Below are 8,669 nucleotides of genomic sequence, written 5' to 3' on the forward strand. Positions count from 1 at the left end.
CCTTATACGTAACGCCAACTGGTGTGGTTAGGAATCCAGTGAAGGTGACTGTGAAAACTGTGTCTTTACGTTCCAAGACTTTCTTTTGAATTAGTTAATATCACGATGGCGAGTTATGACAACCAATTGTTCAGAGCAAGGACCAACGAGCAGCAAGTTAGACAAATTGGGCTGAAATTTGCTGGATGTCGGCAGAGTGTCAATTTTGGGGAGTTTTAAGAATGTTTTCTCACTGTCCGGGCTCTTGTAAGATTTGTCCATTCACTATTCTGCACAGCTTACCTCATTAACTATGTACCAAGCCTTGACAGCATTCCACAAGAAATATCTGCTCACCAACAGATATAAAACAGACAGACATGGTCACTAGAGTAGTTCAGTTCTGTGCAGTCTTTGCATATTGAGAACAAGCAAAAGTTGGAGTTTGACTTTCCCAAAGACACAAAGGCATTTCTTACTCATACAGCATATTGTTTACAGGTATTTGAGGTACCAGGAGGGTCTGATAACTGAACGGACCCCCATTTGCCTTCAGCAGGAAGACCTCAGACCATGGTCTTTCCCACCTGTCCCTTGGCAGCAACTGCCCTGAGCTTCAGTGCGTCCCTCAGCACGTAGTCCTGGGCCTTGGAATGTGCCAGTCTGCAACACTCGGTCAGGGTCAACGCCTTACTCTGGAAGTTTCGGACAGACCAAAGAGCATCTTTCACCATGTTGATGGTCCTCCAGGAGCAGTCCACGTTTGTCTCGGTGTGCATTCCTGGAAACAGACCGTGAAGCACAGAGTCCCGCGTCACGGAACTGCTTGTGACAAACCTCGACACAAACCATTGTATCTTCCTCCAGAGTTCCATTGCAAAGGCACATTCCTGCAGGAGATGTGTGACAGATTCTCCCTGTCCAGCTGCTTCAAGGGCAGCGTGCGGTGACACAAAGCGACATGGAAGAATCTCACTAGTAATGCCCTTCTCACCACCAGCTGAGAGACGTCTTGGTGCTTGTTAGAAAGTTCTGGCGATGAGGCATTCTGCCAAATGTCAATCTGCTCAGGGAACCACGCGTCAGGATCCTTTTCCCAAAGGGTCTTGAGGACACGAAGTGCTGACCACTTCCTGATGGATTGCAGTCAAAGGTGTTTCCCTTTGGAAATTTCTCTACAAAGGACAGTGATACATAACGGGCCAACTACTTGGAGTGTTCCCCAACAGCAAAGCCAGGCCCATCCTTCACAACACTGGAGATAGGTAGAACCTCAGTACGTAGTGAGGTAAAAACAATGACTGCAGATGCTGGAAAGCAAATACTGGATTAGTGGTGCTGGAAGAGCACAGCAGTTCAGGCAGCATCCAACGAGCAGCGAAATCAACGTTTCGGGCAAAAGCCCTTCATCAGGAACATCAGTAGGTAGTGACACTTGGTGTTTGTGTACTGAGGGTTGACGCACAACTTGATGCAGCCACACACAAAGGTGGCTGTCAGGGTGAGGGTGATGTTGGGTCCTTTCTTCACCACCCCCACCCCTGCTTTATCCAGGAGTTTTGTACATAGTGCAGGCACAGTCCATTCTTGACCTTATGACAGTATGGTGTCTCAGTGGTTAGCACTTTTGCCTCACAGTGCCGGGACCCAGGTTCGATTCCAGCCTCAGGCAACTGTCTGTGTGGAGTTTGTACATTCTCCCTGTGTCTGCGTGGGTTTCCTCCCACAGTCCAAAGATATGCAGGTTAGGGTTGAATTGGCCATGCTAAATTGCCCATAGTGTTCAGGGATGTGTAGGTTAGGTGCGTTACTCAGGGGCAAATAGAGACATAGAGACATACAGCATGGAAACACACCCTTCGGTCCAACCTGTCCATGTCAACCAGATATCCCAACCCAATCTAGTCCCATCTGCCAGCACCCAGCCCATATCCCTCCAAACCCTTCCTATTCATATACCCATCCAGATGCCTTTTAAATGTTGCAATTGTAGGAGAATGGGTCTGGGTAGGATACTCTTCAGAGGGTCAGTGTGGACCTGATGGGCCGAATAGCCTGTTTCTACACTATAGGGATTCTGTGATTCTATCACGTCCAGGTGAAGTGGAAGATGGTTTGGGTGACTGTAACAGCACAGGTTCTGGGAATGGGTAAAAACAATGACTGCAGATGCTGGAAACCAGATTCTGGATTAGTGGTGCTGGAAGAGCACAGCAGTTCAGGCAGAATCGGAGGAGCAGCAAAATCGACGTTTCGGGCAAAAGCCCTTCATCAGGAATAAAGGCAGTGAGCCTGAAGTGTGGAGAGATAAGCTAGAGGAGGGTGGGCATGGGGAGAAAGAAGCATAGAGTACAATAGGTGAGTGGGGGATGAAGGTGATAGGTCAGGGAGGGGAGGGTGGAGTGGATAGGTGGAAAAGAAGATAGGCAGGTCGGACAAGTCATGGGGACAGTGCTGAGCTGGAAGTTTGGAACTAAGGTGAGGTAGGGGAAGGGGAAATGTGGAAACTGTTGAAGTCCACATTGATGCCCTGGGGTTGAAGTGTTCCAAGGCGGAAGATGAGGCGTTCTTCCTCCAGGCATCTGGTGGTGAGGGAGCGATGGTGAAGGAGGCCCAGAACCTCCATGTCCTCGGCAGAGTGGGAGGGGGAGTTGAAATGTTGGGCCACGGGGCGGGGTGATTGATTGGTGCGGGTGTCCCAGAGATATTCCCTAAAGCGCTCTGCTAGGAGGCGTCCAGTCTCCCCAATGTAGAGGAGACCGCATCGGGAGCAATGGATACAATAAATGATATTAGTGGATGTGCAGGTAAAACTTTGATGGATGTGGAAGGCTCCTTTAGGGCCTTGGATGGAGGTGAGGGAGGAGGTGTGGGCACAGGTTTTACAGTTCCTGCGGTGGCAGGGGAAAGTACAGGACGGGAGGGTGGGTCATAGGGGGGTGTGGACCTGACCAGGTAGTCACGGAGGGAACGGTCTTTGCGGAAGGCGGAAAGGGGTGGGGAGGGAAATATATCCCTGGTGGTGGGGTCTTTTTGGAGGTGGCGGAAATGTCGGCGGATGATTTGGTTTATGCAAAGGTTGGTAGGGTGGAAGGTGAGCACCAGGGGCGTTCTCTCCTTGTTATGGTTGGAGGGGTGGGGTCTGAGGGCGGAGATGCGGGATGTGGATGAGATGTGTTGGGGGGCATCTTTAACCACGTGGGAAGGGAAATTGTGGTCTCTAAGAAGGAGGCCATCTGGTGTGTTCTGTGGTGGATCTGGTCCTCCTGGGAGCAGATACGGTGGAGGAATTGGGAATACGGGATGGCATTTTTGCAAGAGGTAGGGTGGGAAGAGGTGTAATCCAGGTAGCTGTGGGAGTCTGTGGGTTTGTAAAAAATGTCAGTGTCAAGTCGGTCGTCATTAATGGAGATGGAGAGGTCCAGGAAGGGGAGGGAGGTGTCAGAGATGGTCCAGGTAAATTTAAGGTCAGGGTGGAATGTGTTGGTAGCCCTGACCCAGATACAACATGAGATAGCTTTGGCAAATTGGATGAAGGAGAATCCAAAGGGTTTTTACAAATATATTAAGGACAAAAGTGTAACTAGGGAGAGAATAGGGGCCCTCAAAGATCAGCAAGGCAGGCTTTGTGTGGAGCCACAGAAAATGGGGAGATACTAAATGAATGTTTTGCATCAGTATTTACTGTGGAAAAGGACATGGAAGATATAGAATGTAGGGAAATAGATGGTGACATCTTGCAAAATGTCCAGATTACAAAGGAGGACGTGCTGGATGTCTTGAAATGGTTAAAGATGGATAAATCCCCAGGACCTGATCAGGTGTACCCGAGAACTCTGTGGGAAGCTACAGAAGTGATTGCTGGGCCTCTTGCTGAGATACTTGTATCATCGATAGTCACAGGTGAGGTGCCATAGACTGGAGGTTGGCTAACATGGTGCCACTGTTTAAGAAGGGCGGTAGAGACAAGCCAGGGAACTATAGACCGGTGAGCCTGACCTCAGTGGTGGGCAAGTTGTTGGAGGGAATCCTGAGGGACAGGATGTACATATATTTGGAAAGGCAAGGACTGATTCGGGATAGTCAACATGGCTTTGTGCATGGGAAATCATGTCTCACAAACTTGATTGAGTTTTTTGAAGAAGTAACAAAGAAGACTGATGAGGGCAGAGCAGTAGATGTGATCTATATGGACTTCAGTAAGGCGTTCGACAAGGTTCCCCATGGGAAACTGGGTTAGTGAGGTTAGATCTCATGAAATAAAGGGAGAACTAGCCATTTGGATACAGAACTGGCTCAAAGGTAGAAGACAGAGGGTGGTGGTGGAGGATTGTTTTACAGACTGGAGGCCTGTGACCAGTGGAGTGCCACAAGGATCGGTGCTGGGCCCTCTACTTTTTGTCATAAATGATTCGAATGCGATCATAAGAGGTACAGTTAGTAAGTTTGCAGATGACACCAAAATTGGAGGTGTAGTGGACAGCGAAGAGGGTTACCTCAGATTACAACAGGATCTGGACCAGATGGGCCAATGGGCTGAGAAGTGGCAGATGAAGTTTAATTCTGATAAATGCGAGGTGCTGCATTTTGGGAAAGCAAACCTTAGCAGGACTTATACACTTAATGGTAAGGTCCTGGGGAGAGTTGCTGAGCCAAGAGACCTTGGAGTGCAGGTTCATAGCACCTCGAAAGTGGAGTCACAGGTAGATAGGATAGTGAAGAAGGCTTTTGGTATGCCTTCCGTTATTGGTCAGTGTATTGAGTACAGGAGTTGGGAGGTCATGTTGTAGATGTACAGGATATTGGTTAGATCACTTTTGGAATATTGCGTGCAATTCTGGTCTCCTTCCTATCGGAAAAACGTTGTGAAACTTGAAAGGGTTCAGAAAAGATTTACAAGGATGTTGCCAGGGTTGGAGGATCTGAGCTATAGGGAGAGGCTGAACAAGCTGGGGATGTTTTCCCCGGAGCGTCGGAGGCTGAGGGGTGACCTTATAGAGGTTTACAAAATTATGAGGGGCATGGATAGGATAAATAGACAAAGTCTTTTCCCTGGGATCAGTGAGTCCAGAACTAGAGGGCATAGGTTTAGGGTGAGAGGGGAAAGATATAAAAGAGACCTAAGGGGCAACTTTTTCACGCAGAGGGTGGTACGTGTATGGAGTGAGCTGCCAGAGGACGTGATGGAGGCTGGTACAATTGTAACACTTAAGAGGCATTTGGATGGGTATATGAATAGGAAGGGTTTGGAGGGATGTGGGCCGGGTGCTGGCAGGTGGGACTAGATTGGGTTGGGATATCTGGTCGGCATGGACATGTTGGACCGAAGGGTCTGTGTCCATGCTGTACATCCCCATGACTCTATGACTCTATAACAGCAGAGAGAGTGCCTCACACCTGATGACTTTGACCAGTGGAGACCAGGGCCCCAAGTGCCGACCCAGGTGACCACTGGGGTCAGTGCCATTTTCACAGCGTGGAGGTTGGGCCCTCTCCTCTCTGTGAGAAACTGGGTGGTTTCACAACGCATGATGGTGAGACAAAGAGGTTACTTGTTTCTATCTTTCTGGAAACATTCCAGAGTACCTGACACACAGTGAACTCATTTGAAGGGCTGTTTTGTTGCGACAGGTACTTTGCATATAACAAAACTTTATATCTAACAATGAGATGTATGACACGTCAGACCCATTTGTCCTATTGCCTGTTGATTGAGGGATGGAAAATTGACCAAGAACATCAGGTGAACTCCCTTATCCGCGCTCAATAAAGTGCCAAGAATCTTGAGCAACTGCTTTGGCATGAGGCTCTGTTAGTGTTTGCACCCCAACAGTGGCTAAATTAGAGGGGGAGGGGGTGCTGCACTGACTGAGTGAGGAAAGGTATCAGAGATGGGGGGGCGTGGAGCGGGGGAGCAAAAGAGCTGAATATTTCAGAAGGAAGTTCTTCTCAAACCTTTTGTGCTGTACCACACCATGGCCAGGCGGGGGCAATGTTTCTCACAGATCAGTTGCACTGTTTGCAGAAGGTTAAAAATCACACAACACCAGGTTATAGTCCAACAGGTTTAATTGGAAGCACACTAGCTTTCGGAGCGACGCTCCTTCATCAGGTGGTAGTGGCCACTACCATGTGATGAAGGAGCATCTCTCCGAAAGCTAGTGTGCTTCCAATTAAACCTGTTGGACTTTAACCTGGTGTTGTATGATTTTTAACTTTGTACACCCCAGTCCAACACCGGCATCTCCAAATCATGTTTGCAGATGGGCTTCCTTCAGCACCACAGCAAACTATGCACTCCTTTACTGCTCTGGCGTTTGGACCCCAACGTAGACCCTTCTCTCTGCTGTTTGAGTTGAGTTGCGCTTGCCTAGGTGGTGGGGGATTCCTTCACGTCCTACAGACCAGTCCTCACGCTGAGCATCACTCTCTTCACCAAGCTCAGTGGCGTCACGTTGCAAATAAGGTGCGTCAGGACTTAACGCGCGTTGCTAACTGTGCAACGAACTGACCTGGAATGCCCAGGAGGTGAACGTCGATTGCCAGGAAACAACACTCAGGAGGAAGGAGACCCTAACTCTAACCCTTACCTCAGGAAAGGTGGACCAGCGTTGGACGCAATCCAGAGAGGGTTCACTCGGCTGATCCAGGGGATAGAGGGACTGTCTTGTAAGGAGAAGTTGAGTAGGTCGGGGCCTGTACTCATCAGAATTTAAGAGAATGAGAGGTGACCTCATTAATTCATGCAAGATTCTTGGGGGGGACGTAGGGTCGGTGCGGAGAGAATGTTTCCCCTTGTGGGACAGTCCAGGAGCACAGCTCATTACCTCATTTACAACAGAGATGAGGAGGGATTTCTTCCTTCAGAGGGTGGTGAATGTGTGGAATTCTTTATCGTATGGGGATCGGGAGACCTCTCAAGACTGGGTCATTCGAGACTGAGAGAGACCTTTTTAATCAGGAAGGGGAATCGGGGTTATGGGAGAAAGCAGAAATGTCAGGTTGAGGATTATCAGATCAGCCGTGCTCTCATTGAATGGCTGAGCAGCCTCGAGGGGCTGAATGGCCTACACAACTCTAAAGTCTAAAGGTCTCATAGATTTATAGAGATGTACAGCATGCAAACAGACCCTTCTGCCGAACTCATCCAAGCTGCCTGAGGAAGTGGTGGAGGCTAGTACAATTGCAACATTTCAAAGGCATCTAGATGAATATATGAATAGTAAGGGTTCAGAAGGATATGGGCCAAGTGCTGGCAAATGGGACTAGATTAATTCAGGCTATCTGGTCGGCATGGAGTTCAAAGAAAATTGTTTCCTTTGAAATATGTGAACACTTTTCTAACTCTGTAAACAATTGAACCCTTGGGGGTGGTGGAGGGGTGTGGGGGAGTGGAGAGAGAAAGGCTATTGGCACTGAGAGTTGAAAATCAGGAAGCAATAATTTGAAAACTGGATAATAAAGAATCTGTTCGCTTTCTTTTTGGATGTAGGATGACTGGGTGGTTCGAGGGTTGGAGTGACCCACAGCAAGAATGCAGGAGTTGGCTTAATCAATGGAGAAGCAAGAAGTGAGAGAAACACGCTAATGGCCACATAGACTATTGCCAAATAATTTTAAAAGCCATTCTCAAACTAACCTCGCACATGGTTAGCACTAGCCTGTCACTGAATTCACTTTTCACCATTGTTGAATTTATAGACTGTGAATGCCGTGATTAATTAAAGGACCGAGTTAAAAATCACACAACACCAGGTTATAGTCCAACAGGTTTATTTGGAAGCACTAGCTTTCGGAGCGCTGATCCTTTGCAGATGAAGGAGCAGCGCTCTGAAAGCTAGTGCTTCCAAATAAACCTGTTGAACTATAACCTGGTGTGGTGTGATTTTTAACTCGGTCCATCCCAGTGCAACACCAGCACCTCCACATCTTAATTAAAGGAGATTTGTACCAACTGCAGATTCCAAACAAATAAATCTTGTTGGTGGCAAGGAATAGCAGGCATTACTGTTTGGTGCCAAATTAATGGGTGTCACAGAGTTATTTGGATAAAATCGTTTCATACTTTTTAATACGGAAGCAAATTGTTTGGCTCGTCTGCCTGGTGCTGGCATTTGTGTTATAACAGATATTGTGCGTATAAGATTTCTCATCTAACAGTGAGGTGAAAGAGGAATCACCGTCTTTTGGATGATTGTCTGATGATTGAGGGAAAAACAGTTGATTGCTCTTTATCTCACCTTATTAGTGTGGTGGCTCAGTGGTTAGCACTGCTGCCTCACAATGTCAGTAGACCCAGGTTCGATTCCACCCTTGGGCGACTGTCTATATGGAGTTTGCACATTCTTCCCTTGTTTGCTCTGGGTGCAGCAGTTTTGTCCCACAATCCAAAAATGCACAGGTTAGGGTGAATAGGCCATGCTAAATTACCCATCGTGGCCTGGGATGTGCAGGTAAGGATGGATTGGCCGTGCTAAATTACCCATAGTGTCCTGGGATGTGCAGATTAGGGTGGGTTGGCCATGCTAAATGGTCTGCAGTATCCAGGGATGTGCAGGTTAGAGTGGATTGGCCATGGGAAATTGTCCATAGTGTCCAGGGATATGCAGGTAGGAAGAATTAGCCATGCTAAATTGCAATAGTGTCCAGAGATGTGCAGGTTAGGGTAGATTGGCCATACTAAATTACCC

Source organism: Chiloscyllium punctatum, chromosome 46 (genome assembly GCF_047496795.1).
Source record: "Chiloscyllium punctatum isolate Juve2018m chromosome 46, sChiPun1.3, whole genome shotgun sequence".
NCBI classification, from domain to species: Eukaryota; Metazoa; Chordata; class Chondrichthyes; order Orectolobiformes; family Hemiscylliidae; genus Chiloscyllium; species Chiloscyllium punctatum.